General features: G+C 41.0%; 1 long non-coding RNA gene across 2 annotated transcripts in view; it reads left to right on the plus strand.

Moving 5' to 3' along the window:
- The first annotated feature begins 279 nt into the window (after window positions 1-279).
- LOC310899696 overlaps window positions 280-14,507 on the plus strand; it is a 61,716-nt gene continuing 47,488 nt past the window's right edge. Inside the window, exon 1 of one of the 2 annotated variants that reach the window (XR_014584548.1) lies at window positions 280-494. This is a non-coding gene — a long non-coding RNA (uncharacterized lncRNA). The remainder of the gene's footprint in view (window positions 495-14,507) is intronic. The other variant, XR_014584549.1, reaches the window with a different exon arrangement.

Genomic DNA, 14,507 nt, shown 5'->3' on the forward strand with positions numbered 1-14,507 from the left:
ATTACTCTCATCGCATTTTCGTCCTTCAATAACTGTGATACCAGGGAAGGGAGGACACAACATTTTTCTTGGGTCAAAGCTGGCAGTTACCTGAAGGAAGAAGCTGTGAAGCCTGCCCTCAGGACACAGGTGGGGGCCATGGGCCCAGAGCCCAGGCAGGAGAGGGAACAGAGATGGTGCAGCTGTGGAAGCAAGCTCATCTATAGAGTGAGCAACACTTATCACAATGATGGTAAATGATGTTCACCTGCCAGAAAGCATATGGCTGTGGGAGTCAGTGATCTTAGGGACCCCACGTTCAAGGAGAGTGGCTGAAGACCTTGTGTTCTTGAGGCTGGGGGGACTGCATCTGCACCTCTCTTACTTAGGGGATGCAAGAGGTTGTTTTCATTTTGCTCACACCATGGTTTGAGGAATTGTGCATATCTTCTAGGAGGTGGCTGCAGTCTGGTGAGTAGGGTGTTGTAGCCTCTGCCCACCTTGAGAAGCAGAAGGTAAAGTATCACAAAAATGCTGCTTTTAATGTTAGTGTGTGAGGTGAGGGTGTTAGCTGAGGCAGGGGCAGTGACTTTTCAGTATCTTCTTCCTTCAAGAGGCGCAAGATGGCCTAGCTTTTAATGTTCTAACTATACTTAAAATATATTTCCTTTCAAATCTTATTTATTTATTTTTAACTGTGAGTGCTGTCAGTGCTTGTTATCCTTCGTAGATGTTAAAATGCACTGGACTTTGTCACAAGTGTCCTTGAATTTCTCACAGAGAGAGAAATCTCATGGTCTGGCTGCTGAGAGAAGTTACTGTTGCCTATATGATCTGTAGTAATCTATTTGATAACTAGAGGTTGTTCTGTACGTGCAGGCTTACAGGCTGCCTGCTCTTCAGAGATACTGTAGTCAGCTTTGGAAAAGAGGTAAGGAACTGAGGGGCTGGGGGAAGAGGGGAAAAGGATTTAGTTCACATAGACTGGGGAGGCTTAGCCTTTAGGTGAATGTTCAATAATATACTTTGAATTTTGTGTTTCTACCCCACAAGATTGAAAATCCAGGTGCTCTGCCTCCTCTGTAGATGCATAATTGTACCAGAGCATAAAAGGACAAGTAGCAAACTCAAAAATAGTATCATATGCTCTGAAGGTATTGAGGTTTTCAGTAACTTTGTGGGCTTGGAGAACTGTTACTCTGTGGTCAACCTTGAAATGTGGTGTTTCTTCTCACGTGACTGAAAACTTATGTCACACCTAATTCCTGGTGTTTATTGTCTTTGGCCTCCAGTGTATTGTCCTGGCTCAAAAGCAGAGATAACCAGGATGGAATAGTGCCATTTCTGACAAAAATGATAACTACCAACTTGTATTGTAAATGCCAAGTGTGTGTGTGTGGAAGGAGTCCAGAGGCTGCCCCATGTTAGATAAGGGCCAGTTTCAGCTGGCTTCAAAGGGACCTGCCACTGGCCAGAGCCAAGTCACGAGCGATGTCAGTTGCACCTCTGTGAGATAATAGTAAATAATGGTATTTTGTTGTTGTTGTTTTTCTGGCAGTTTTGCTATAATGCTGAACACTTGAAGCAAATCTGAATACAGTGTTGATATGGAGTGCGTTTTGCATCTTCTGTGGTCTGTGATGTTAATTTTCTATGCATCTGCATTCAACCTGTGATTAGGCTTGTTTAAATATAACAAAACTAGGCTAAAATCGAGGGAAATAAACATCCTAAAGTAAACATAATCTCTCTGCTTGTTGTTACCTTGCTGTGTTTGAGGAGTCCTGAAACCAAACTTGTCTCTTAGCCTTGCTATCCATTTTAAAACATAAACTTAAAACTACCTGGGGGGCAATCCAGATAACTCTTAGGGTTGTGCATCTAGGGGCTGTGGGATGGTTTGTTTTAAAGCATGTTCATACTTTAAAGCTCATGCTCATATCACCTCTTACAGTGTTGCTAGGCTTCAGTCCTTTCTGCCTTCATATGTCTTCATAAAATACCCTGGGCTGGAAGAAACCCTTAAGGATCATCTAGTTCCAACCTCTCTTTCGTGGGCAAGGATAACAAGTCTGTGGTTTCACTGTCCCCTGAGGAACTCCACTCATCACTGGTCTCTACCTGGATGTTGAGCCATTGACTGTAACTCTTTGAGTGCAACTATCCTTTGGGGGCCTTGTCCCACCTTGAGGTGGTGATGCTTTCCCAGCAGTCAGAAAAGTCTGGGAGCTGCTTAGGAAGGCTGAGCTAGAACTGGCACCTGGTCACCAGAGGAAGATTACCAAGGTGTGGGGCCTTTCCTGAGCTTTCAATTCCACCAGAGCTGGCTCAGATAAGCTAGATGGTGCACACCCATGGGTGTGCATGATCCCACTACCTATGTGAGTTCCCAGAATTATCTGGGCTCAGATAGAGACTCCTCCTCATGGTAGTTGATGAAGGTGTCTTTTTATCTAATGCTGAGAATGGTTTCACTTCTAAAAGCTCAGCTGTGGGTTCTCCAGAAGACTTTTATTAGATAATGGTCTTGTTTTATGGTTTAATTTGACTGATTTGGATCAATATCTAACAGGGCTTCCTCTGGTTTCTGCTTGTAAGTACAGCTGTGACCCAGTCTGTAGACTGCCCTCTCCATTCTGAGCTGTTCATTTCACAGTGTCAGCAAGTGAATTGTTATGTTGTCAGGTCAAAAAAAAAAAAGCTTTTTAAAATGTACAGGCATGATTACTTCTTGGTAAATGAGTGACACCTCATGAAAGACACTTTATATTTCACAAAAGCTATGGCAGATCTCTTTTTAAGTAGTTCTGTCTTGCTCAGCAAATAGTTTAATGATTTTTATTCTTAAGCCAACATCGTGAACAGCTAGTTTTTAATTAAAAAAAAAAAAGGCATTGCCACACTTTGCCACGAAGACAGTTCTACCTTGATTGAAGTTCCTTAAAGCTTCTTTCTGCTTTTAGTCCCTTTCGCGGTAAGACTGTAGAGCTAGATTTTCCTGTGTAAATAAAGCTGGTTTTGTGAGTATCTGACTTCCTACTGGGGAGGTACTTTGGAGTGATCTTTGTGCTGAAGGCATCATGCAGCTGCTGTGAAACACAAATATAATGTTGGCGAATTCTTATCGCGCTGCCTGAGGTAAATAAGCGTATTTTTGTTCTTAAATATAAAGACATTAATGAATAATAAATTGGACAGTCTTACCTCCATTAGTGGTTCGACAAGGAGTCTGCCAAGGGGTGTCATGAACTGATTCCTTTTAAACACTTGTACAACTACTGTTGTACTGTTCTACTGCATAAAGGAGACCCTAGAGTGGTCACTTCCTGCTTTTGCTGCAAGACAATGTCGAGGCCTTTTTTATCACCAAGGGAAACTCGACTACATTGCATGCAGTCTTTCTGTCTGTCATTCCTGCTTCCAAACAGCTTAACCAGTGCAGCAGTTAGGCCTTCTTGTCTTCCATGCCAGATTTTTTTCCCCACTAATTACTATTGCTAAGCAGTTAGAAATTTAATTTGCTTTTCAGCAGAGAATGGCACCTCCCTCTCTGCTTCCCCTCCTCAGGAAGTAGTAGAGAGCAATGAGGTTGACTCTAAGCTTTCTTTTCTCCAGACTATGCAGCCCAAGTGTCCTCAGCCTCTCCTTACAGGACAAGCCTTCTAGCCCTTTTACTAGCTTTGTTGCCCTCCTCTGGATGCTTTCAAGTATCTTAATGTTCTTTTCATACTGTGAAGCCCCGAACTATACATAATATCCAACAGTTAAAATGATGAAGTTTGTGAACTAGTTTTGTTTTCTTTTTTTATAAACAGTCTGTAGAGGAGGGCATATGAAAGCATAACAATTTTAATGAAAATCCATATCAGTCTACGTGGAGAAGTGTGCTGTCTCCTGATTTAAGGAATAAAGCATACTTCAAAATCAAAGTAAAGTCATAGTGGACCCAAAGTGATGTAAATCATTTTATATTTTGTATCCATTTCTATTACTGCTTTGAATAATAATTTCCTCTTTCTAATCTTTATGCTGTTAGTTCCTACTTGTTTACCATTGTTTATCATTTAAAACTTTTTTTTGTGAGGTTTGTTCCTTCAACCATGAATTAGTCAGTTTTATGTAATTATGAAGTTTTGTGTTTCCTTAGAAAACTAGGACGCAGATTTCCCAGGAGCAATTAGCAAATAATTGAAGTCTTGAGGAAAAGAAAACAACAATGAGGCATTAGCCAACAGAGTTACAGGTCTCTGATATTTGGTAGTTTTGATCTGATTTGTTAAGTGTTTCAAATAAGGGATGATCTTGGCTCAACTCTGTGCTTCTGTGTTGAGGTTTGGACAAAGAGATGCAAGAAGAATTGGGCTCAGTGAGTTCTGCTCTGCATTTTCACACAGTACTATAGACCCATCTGCTTCAAAGCTTGTAATCCTTGTCTTATTCCAAGTTGTTCACTCCTTTGTCCTTCCTTTTTCCTTCCATTTAAAGTAATCAGTATTCACATCACTGGTTGATATCTCTTGTGCCTCTACTGGAGGCAGAATGGCAGATTTATGTCAGCCTTGTCCTTCTTTGTCCTTGCTTGTGTGTCTGTAACACTACAAAATAAAGCTGAAGAGAACCTTTTGTTCCCTTTCCTCTGTCTTGGATGGGGAAAAAAGTTCTGTTTTCATTAACCTTTCCAGAACATCTGACTTCTAGGAAACTTTGCTGTGGGGTCTTCTGGGAATGTTCTTGGTTTAGATGCCTTGTGCTGTTTTTCCTGAGTAGTCTCACCTCTGAGATCATCCTACATATCTCAAGATGTGAGATGTGCATACCTCCCACAGGTGTTTTTTTTTGGAAGTATTTGCAAAGAGAAGTGTAAGAAGGCTGGACACATACAGCCTCTGAGCTGCACTGTCCGTAAGTATAGGAACAAACTATTGATCTCATACAAAACTTATTATGATTTCTCTACTTGTTCCTGTCCCCACTTCCTGCCCCTTTATGTGTGGAAATGAAGTATATTTGATTTAAACTTTTTACATATTGTATTATGCCATCTACTTTGTAGCGCCTAATTTATGTAGAAGCAAGTACAGTGTAGATCAATATTACAAGATTCAAACTTTTCTGGAGAGTATTCGTTGACTGCCTTCTAACCTAATTATCTGCAACTATCCAGTCTTATTTATTTAAAGAAGGGAAACAAGAGCTTGTAATCCCATTTGGAGATGGATAGGGAATATCTGTCCGTGCTTTCCAACTGGCTGCATGTTACATCTTTAACCACCACACAGTCAAAGCACTGCACATCTGTGGTAAATAAAAGACAGTTAAAGCTAAGAGGTCTTTGTGTGGTGTTATGCATGTTTCTATCAGTTGTTTGTGTTAGTGAGAGGTTTAGATAGGATTCAGTAGCCATTTCTGTTTTAGTGGAGTTTATTGCTCCCATCATGAAAAAAGGGAGTATCCTTAGCTTTAGTGTTCAGGTAAGAATGTTGCTGACTTTCTGATTCAGCTGTGAAAGCTTGTACCTGATGCTCTATGAAGTTGTCACTGTCCCTTACCTTATGTGCTAATGAGACCAACTTAATTTAAAGGGTTTTCTAATACCTTAGGTAACCATTTATGATAGGAGGCTGAAATAAATGTTTTCTGTATCCTAACAATCTGAGAGGGAAAAACAACTCATTTTGTTTTCAACCTGTATTGCTAATCACATTGGTGAAAGGCAAAATGGCTCCAGGTCATGTGCAAAGTTGTAGGACTTCTGGTATGCTGTAAGCAGAGCAGAGGGAAATCTCATCCAGGGACCTGATGAAATGAATGCTGATCCACTGTTAGCTTTGATCTCTAGCTGGAGACGATGCCTTATTTGTTACAAATATTCTTTTTCACCTCCTTTACAACTCATTTCCTGAAAATATGGGTATTACTTCTCAACTGAACATAATTCAATTATGGTCACTTAGAAAGCGTCTGCTTGCTGGCTGAGCTTTGGTAACCAGCTGTGTGATTGCTCTGTCTTTGTCATGATCGCAAAGTAAAATATTGTTAGCCCTATGACATCATCGTTTTCTTGAGACAAATGTAGACTGTACTCATAAGAGGAAGAAAATTATAGATATGTATATGTGTATTGAGGACTTTTTGTATATGACATAATTGACAGGCTATGCAGATCTGGATGGAAAGAAAGACCTGCTGAACTGCAGATGTAAAAACTCTGCTGAAGATGGATACTTGTGGGATACGAAGTGACAGGATAGGGTTCTAGTCACTTACTGTCCCTGCTGGGGGATTGCATTTGCTGCAAGATCCTCATTAGGAACAGGTTCTAAAAACTTTAATAAGGACATGAACATTATTCTTGTATTATCTTTATCATCACCCAAGGAGAAAAGCTACTGTGTGGTCTGAATAATTAAAAAGTTCTCTTAAACATTGACTTTTTGCTTGTTTGTCTGATTTACTGAACAGGAGAGTGAAGAGAATGAATAGTACATTGCTTCTATTTACTTAGCAGCAGTCTGTACACCCAATTGCTGTGCAGGGAGTTTGTTCTTGTATACCCTGCAGGGTAGGTCTTTCAAGAATTGGATGCATTGGATTTATTAATCACAGGCACAGTCAGTGATTGTCTTCTGTAACTAAGTAAATCTAAAATAAATATTTATGAAGATGAGAACTTTTCTGGAATCTGAAATTGCAGTAGAAATAGCTGGGATACTATTCTGCATGTACCTTTCCACTTCTTGATCACAGAAAACTTAAACCATTCTTTACTCCACCTCACTCACTTGCCTTGATCTCTGCTTTCACCATGGACCTGAACAATTGAAATGTGCGCTGCGGTGCTATACAAGGAATAAAGCTAATCAAATACCAAGAACTGCATTCAGTCACTGGTGACCTCTGTATATTTAGTGCCTACTGGTGCATTACCCAGGCCCTGTTAACAGTAGTAAGAGGGTTTCGCTCATGTGTGGCTGTTGCTTTTTTGAGATTGCCATGCTTGTCCTACTTCTAAAAGACCATCATGTCCATCGTGTGCCTCATGGAGGATGTGATTTTGGAAAAACTGTTGAAGCTGTGTGCAATTAAGAACTAGCAGAATAACTGAATAAACTGAAAGAACACCTTCCTTCTCCCAACCTCCCCCCCAATCAAAAAAAAAAAGAGAAAAAACTAACAAATTGTAGTGTTGCAACAAAATGTCAAATGTGTAATATCTGCTCTTGAAAGTAGACCTTAATTTCTTGAGGGGCTGCAAGAGAAAGAATTTTGGTAGAAAATCTGCACACATGCCCAACAACTATGGCAGCACCTACTATATGCTGATGGAATGTTGCACATCTAATGCTCCAATAGCTTATTTGTGGACGTCTGTGTTCAAAGGTTTCCATGCAGTTAAAGGGATGTAGGGCATATAACAGAGCTTGCTTCCTATACCTGCCTGGGTAAGAATTGAAATGCCAATAAGATATGGAAATAACTTTCTTTATTAAAAAGCTGGTGAGTGATGACAGGGGATGATTGTAATGTAGTTAGGGCTGCTTCAGTGTTCCCAAAGGCATCACTAGGGACTCCCCTGTAGTTTTATCAGATGAAAATATATTTTAGTTAATAGAATTAAGGTTTTGTTAGGGAATGCCTTAGTGTGGTGGTTTTAATCAGGTGGGCAACCAAGCTCCACCACAACCACTCTCTCACTCCCACTCCTCAAAGGCAAAGGGGTAGAAAATATGATGAAAAGGGCTCAAGGGCTGAGACAAGGACAGGGTGATCACTCAACAATTATCACAGGTGAAACAAACTCAGTGTAGGAAGGCTGGAGGAATTTGATGGCTATTATTACAAGCTGGAGATGTGAGAAGTTAAAAAGAAACTAAAAACACCTTCCCCTCCGATCCACCCCCGAGTGGTGCAGGGGAATGAGGTCTGCGGTCAGTATATAGCACTTTGTCTCCGCCACTTCTTCATGGTCACTCTGTGCCCCTGCTCCAACATGGGATCCCTCATACAGGATACAGTCCTTCCTGAACTGATCCTGTGGTGGCATCCAACAGGCAGCAGCTCTTCAAGAACTGCTCCAGATGTGGCTCTGTACTACGGGGTCCATCCATCCCCCAGGAGCAAACTGCCCCAGCACAGGTCCCCCATGGGCGGTGGGTCCTCAGTGGGCGGCGGGTACCCCCAGACCCCCTGCTCCTGCGTGGGCTCCTCTCCACGGGCTGCAGCTCCGGCCCGGGGCCTGCTCCTGCGGGGGCTCTCCATGGGCCGCAGCCTCCTCCAGGCCACATCCACCTGCTCCACTGGGGGCTCCTCCACGGGCTGCAGCGTGGAGATCTGCTCCGTGTGGGACCCGTGGGCTGCAGGGGGACAGCCTGCTCCACCAGGGGCCTCTCCACAGGCCGCAGGGGAACTGCTGCTGTGTGCCTGGAGCACCTCCTGCCTTCCTGCTGCACTGGCCTTGGGGTCTGCAGGGCTGGTTTTCGCTCATTCTCCCAGCTGTTATTGTGGAGCATTTTTATTTTTCCCTTTCTTAAATCTGTTCCCACAGAGGTGCAAACAACATGGCTTACTGACTTGGCTCTGGGCAGTGGCAGGTCCCTTTGAAGCTGGCTGAAACTAGCCCTTATCTAACATGGGGCAGCTTCTGGATTCTTTGCACAGATGCTACCGCCCACTACCAAAACCTTGCCACATAAACCCACCACACTTTGTTGAGACAACAGCAAGACCTGAAATGAGAAATTCTTGCATTTGAAAGAGGAGAGCTTTTCCAGGTACCTTGCAGAGTATTACTTTGAGGGCAGTGCAATCCACAGGACGCCAGTGAAACATACCATGCCCCTGGGCTGCAACATTCAGCAAAGAAAAGAAGGGAAGTTAAATCTCACCTTGGTAGTTTCCTTATTCCTCAGCAGTTAGTGTTCAGTTTGCTTTGGTACTGTCTGGTATAGGAAGCAGAAACATGAAAATGGTAGTCTTAGAAGAAAAACAAAACAAATTATTGTATGAGTAGCAAGGCTTAAAAAAAATCGATATGAAAAGGAAAAAATACATCATCCAGGTTCTCAGCAGAAATATCTGATATGTACTTTAATGCACAGTACTTTATCTTACTGTTATTTTGTCCTGTCATGAAGACCTCTCAGTTTCTCTAATACAATAATACTAAGAGTGGAAGCAGAAAGGGCAAAGAGAAATATGAAGAACAAGTTACCAAATAATATTAAGCTTTCTTAAATGTATTAGGAACAAGAACTTCACAGGAGATTTTTTTACATTATTTGAATTACAGCTGGGTGGGTAGGTGCAGAAGGGGCTTGGGGGTTGCTCTCAGTACCCATTGAATTGAAGGTCTAGTGGATTGCCTTGAAGAAAGGAAACTTTCAGATGTTTTCCTTCACTGTCTTCAGTTCTCCCCTGAATACCTTCTTTACTGTTATTTCAGTTTCAGCAGTATAGATTGAGTCTAATTACCAGCAATAATGGCCAATTTAAATAGAGGGTGTGGTGGAGCTATGAGGTTTGGAAAAGGCAGCATAGGGACAGTCTTCTGTTGCAACCGCGTGGAGTTTCAGTATAGTTGCATTTTGGAAGATCTAGTTTCAACATCAGTCTTTCCACTTGATTGTAAAAAGGATTCTAGGTTCTTACCAAAATCCAGTAGGGCCGTTCTGAATCCATCCAGAAGGAAGCAGTGATGCTTGCAATGGCACTGGCACATCATGAGGGTAGTCATTCTTGGTAATCAGAGAGACTGGGATCTACATATCCTTCAGGATGTCAAAATTTGACTGGATAATTTTGAGCTGCCTTCCCTAACTGGACCTGTTTTCTGCAGAAGATTGGACTAGATGACCTCCTGAAGTCCCTTCCAACCAAGGTGTGACTGTATGATGTTATCGTGTTGCCCTTTTATTTGTCTTGTGCTGGGGGGGGGGGGGGGGGGGCGGGGGAATGTGAAGTGTTTTGAAGGCTGTGCCTGGTGTTGTTCAGAGGGTTCCATCACAGTAATGTTCAGTAACAGCTGATCTCAAGGTAGGATCTTCCATTTGTGATGGCCTGAGATGATCAGGAGACTGCAGTCTTTTGAAGAAAATTCACTTAATAAAAACTTGAAAAACAAACTAACCAACCAACCAACCAAACAAAAAAAAACAACAAAACACAACAACCACCTTAGGGATGGTACCAAGGACAGGGTAAATGGGAGTAAAGTTACAAGTAGAATGCAGTCTCCAGAGCAGGATGAATTTAGCAGTATGTTTCTGCTATTTGTATGGAGTTGAGATGTGCTGCAGTTATGTCTGAGTAGGAGGTGGATAAGCAGGCTGGTGAATGTTCTACTGTATCTCAATATGCTGTGATAGTCAAAAAAAGAGGAATTTTAAGCATTTCAGATAGCTTGTTTCTCATTTTCCAAATTCTAATATTTGAGTAACGTAAAGTCATGGCTGATTTGAAGAAGAAATTGAGATCTGGTATCTCAGGGCCAAACTCTAATCATATAATCACAGAACACTTGAGGTTGAAATGGTCCTCTGGGTATTTTTTCAGTTCTACACCCCTGCTTAAAGCAGGGTATGCTAGAGACTGATACATACATGATGTGAAAACAGAACAGTTTTGGAAGTGAATTATGCAATGTGGCTTGTCCTGAATATTAGGAGACAAGATTTAATGCTCTAAGAAATCTTGTCAGCCTTTGATCTTACATCACTAATTTTGCAGGTAGAAAAGCTGAAGTTCCCCTCTCATGAGTCTAATTTTAATGGTGGTTAGTGCACAGCTCAAGCTTTTCTTTAACATTGCTCTCAGGCACATACATCCCTGGAGCTAATGCCTTGTCCTGAGTCTAAGATTAAGTTGCTGTGCGTTGTATGGCATCCTCTCCCGGTCACTGGCGATATGAATAGGCCAAACAGAATTTGTCTCCAACCTGAAACACTCTTTACAAAGTGGTATAGAAAACCATGCAGGAATATTTCTGTTACTACAAATGCAACATGGAAAATTTGTGCCCAGTATGACATGACTGAAAAAAATATGATTGACAGTCTTTAATTCTTATGTTTAAGTTTGGCTGTAACCAGCCACTTGCTGTGGTAGGTCAGAAGCATCCTGGTATCCTAAAAGAGAGCAGCCTTCCTTTAGACCCTACTAGTGTTCTGGAAGGAGCGTAACCTATCATGAGCTCTACCAGGCTCAAAGATCTTTGTCTTGAATGAGGAGCTGGTAGGTGATATGGGACTCCCTACCTTGAATTTATCTTCTCCCTTCTTCCCTTTAGGTAAATAAATGTCAGCATGACCATGATAATGCAAAGCAAATGAGTTTCCTTATTTCTCTGCCAGAACTAGGAAGGTAGGAAATTGTAATACAAACTGGCTGTCATGTCTCAAACCCTGTGCACAATGAATTTATTACCAGCCTTGGTGTCCAGCGTGCATCTTGCCAGCGGGTGCAGAATTACACTCTTTTAGAGATTAAAAATACTGCAAACTCATTCTTCTCTGTGTAATTTGGAGTTCATAAACCATTGGTCCATTTGCATGCAGCTGTTGTGTGCCTTATGCTCTAAGGCTGTCTTCTGCCCTACTGTTTCCTGTTTCTGTGATTTGCTTGTTCTTTCCACCCTCACTCCAGTTATGTTCCATTTTGACCTTCAGAATTTTTCTCCAAAAATATACAGCTATCTACCCACCCCTGTCATTAAACTCCTGTTTTACCTTAAGGCAGATACTCATATGCATATGTAATGCATGCCAGGGCAGTGATTCCTACATAGTTTATACTCACAGCTCAACAGCATTATAGAGCTCTATTTTACAGGGTACCGACAACTTTATGAGTTCACTTTAGTTTGTATTCCAAAGCAGTTGCTTAAACTGTGAATTTGCCTTGTTTGCTTACAAATAAGCAATTTATTGTTTAAATGAACCCTTTCTGGCACTTACTACTACTCCCTCGGTATGTGGTGTTTAATGTCTGTCACACGGGTTCTTGCTGTCAGAAGTAGCATAAGAAAGGCACCTCTTTCTTAAAATGAAAGAGGCCAAGATGCTATTTCCCACAGCATATTACAGCCCCAACCTTGCAGATACACAGCTACTTACATAAGTGATCTGATTTCAATGAGACTATGTATAGGAAACACCTATGTGTTTGTGTGGTGCAGCCTATATCTTTGCAAACAGTGTCATTTTGTTCAGCTCCAGCTGCTGATGCTACAGGTAATATGAGCTGTCCTGAAACCTATACAGACTTGCTGTCAACACTCTTCACTGGATACGCTCCTACTTGTGCCTTCACCATCTTCAAGAGTTACAGGGTTTTCCAAGGGGTGGATATCTAAACTGTTGACAAAATCCTACCTCTAAATACTTAACATTTATTGGACCGCATTTCTGTGGTATACTAAGGTATCAAAGGTCAATCCAGGTTTGAATCAGATGCTTTCTTAGCTACATTGAACACAAGAATTCCCCAAGTTCCTTCAGTATTACTACACCTATTACTGTGGAAGGTATAACCCCTTACAAGTAAGAATAACGTAATCAGATCCTTGGTGTTTCTTCTGAAAATAGTAAAAGAACATAAAATATTCTGCATGTTCAAACATTCTGAATTAACAGTTCCTGCAAAAATAAGCATTAGGAGTATTAAAATTAAGCAGACTATATGACACATTGTGGGTTATCCTAAGGCCAGCTAATTGCCCAACAGGACAGATAGTCAATTCTGCTACTTGCATAGAATATATTCTCCACAAATCTTTTAGAGATTAAACTTGTGAAAAGCTAGATGTTTAGGGGTCTTCTAAAGCATAACGTACTTCAAGGCATTTTGTTTTCCTAGAAATGGAGAATAAAATTTTAGATGCAGGGATATGTTTGCCTTCTATAACATCCTAGAAAGAATGAAAAAAATCAGGACCTTCTGAAAGAGTGCTTTACCTGTATCAGGTGTATTATGCTTAGTATAGGTGTTAGACGGGTACTGTGCTTGTTTTTCTATCTGCTTCGTATTTCTAGATCATTATTAAGGATTGAGATGGGGGGAAAGGGCCCTTGACAAGATCACCACAGTAAAAATCAGGTCATGCTGATCTGAGCCAAGGCTCTCAGAACTCTGTCAAAAATGCCCATTGCTGACCTTTGATAAACTTACTGCTTTGAAAATGGTAAAATGTTAATTTGGTATTACTACATTAGGTCAAATACAAAATTGCCTTTTTACGCTTCTTACTTGTTCTGAATTGGATTCTACCTTTCAGCTAGTGTAGCTTGGCATAAGCTTTGAATTAGTGGTTAGCTAGTTACTGTTACACTTGTGTTGATTATGTTGGATATAAATCAAATGCATACCTGGAAATGCATCTATTGGAAATTAACAATTACAAAGAGTTTGGAAATGGAAAGGCTAAAATTGCCTCTTGGCAATATCAGTCCTTTTTTTTTTTTTGAATCAAGTGAACAGGTGATGGAATGACTCAGATGTCTGATGATGGGTGCAGGCCAGGTCCTAGAGGAGTTACTAAATGCTCACTTTTGAAGTCCTTGAATTATTCCCATACTGTCAAGGGAGTGCCTCAAGGTGGATGAAGCAGATTTGTTCTGTAAAATCTTCAGAGCACTAAGCTCCCAGAACATGATGAGCTGCAAGTTTATGGAGGTAGTCAGAATAAACATGCACGGTTACCTGTGCACTCTTAAATTACATGTTGCACTGGACAAGCCAGGAGATCTTGTCCAGCCTTCCCCAGCACCTCCACAGCTTAACACTATTCTGTACGCTTTATTCTGTGTTTTCTCAGTTGTGCTGGCATGGTTGTTTGTGGTACTCGTATGAAAAACTAGACCCAGAGAATGAATTTCAGTGCAGTGGGGTGAGCAAAGCATGTGGGTGAGTGGTGGTGGTGGTGGTTTTTCTTTGTTTTTATATTGACCCAGCTTTGAGTGACTTAAGCAGAGCCCCTACAAAATGTGCAAGTGTTGTTGGACACCTGAGCTTTGCCAGGTGAGAGAATGAGAAACTGGGGAGTCCTAAACGTTTTTTGACCAACTAGAAACTGAAGATGACATGTGCTTTCTGAGCTATGAACACTGATTGTTTAAATGCATTTTGTCTCTAAAGCATTAAGGAGTATTATTAGCTTTAAGCAGGTGAAAATCAAGTATATTTTAACGACAATAAACAATAGGTAGGTGATGCACACTAGAGACTGTGTACAGCAAGTGTAGTAGTGGATCTTTTAATTTCCCTCTGTCCCTCTCATTATCAGAAGGTAATAGCAGCTCATACAGTGTTGTTTAAAAAAAAAAAAAGAAAAATTTGAAGGTAAATTAAGTAACATGGAGCTACCATAATAACTAAAAGAAAATACTTTTAAAATTTCTTACTACTGTTAAAAGTTCAGCTTTGACTTGAGGGTAGAGAGGTAATTTTGGAAACCTGTTTAGCTTGATTTATTTGTGAATCAAGAGCTCAGATACAGAGGCATATTTGTCATTTAATTCTTGCTGCAGGGCTTT

The sequence above is a fragment of the Anser anser genome (genome assembly GCF_964211835.1).
Source record: "Anser anser genome assembly, chromosome: 4".
Classification (NCBI taxonomy): Eukaryota; Metazoa; Chordata; class Aves; order Anseriformes; family Anatidae; genus Anser; species Anser anser.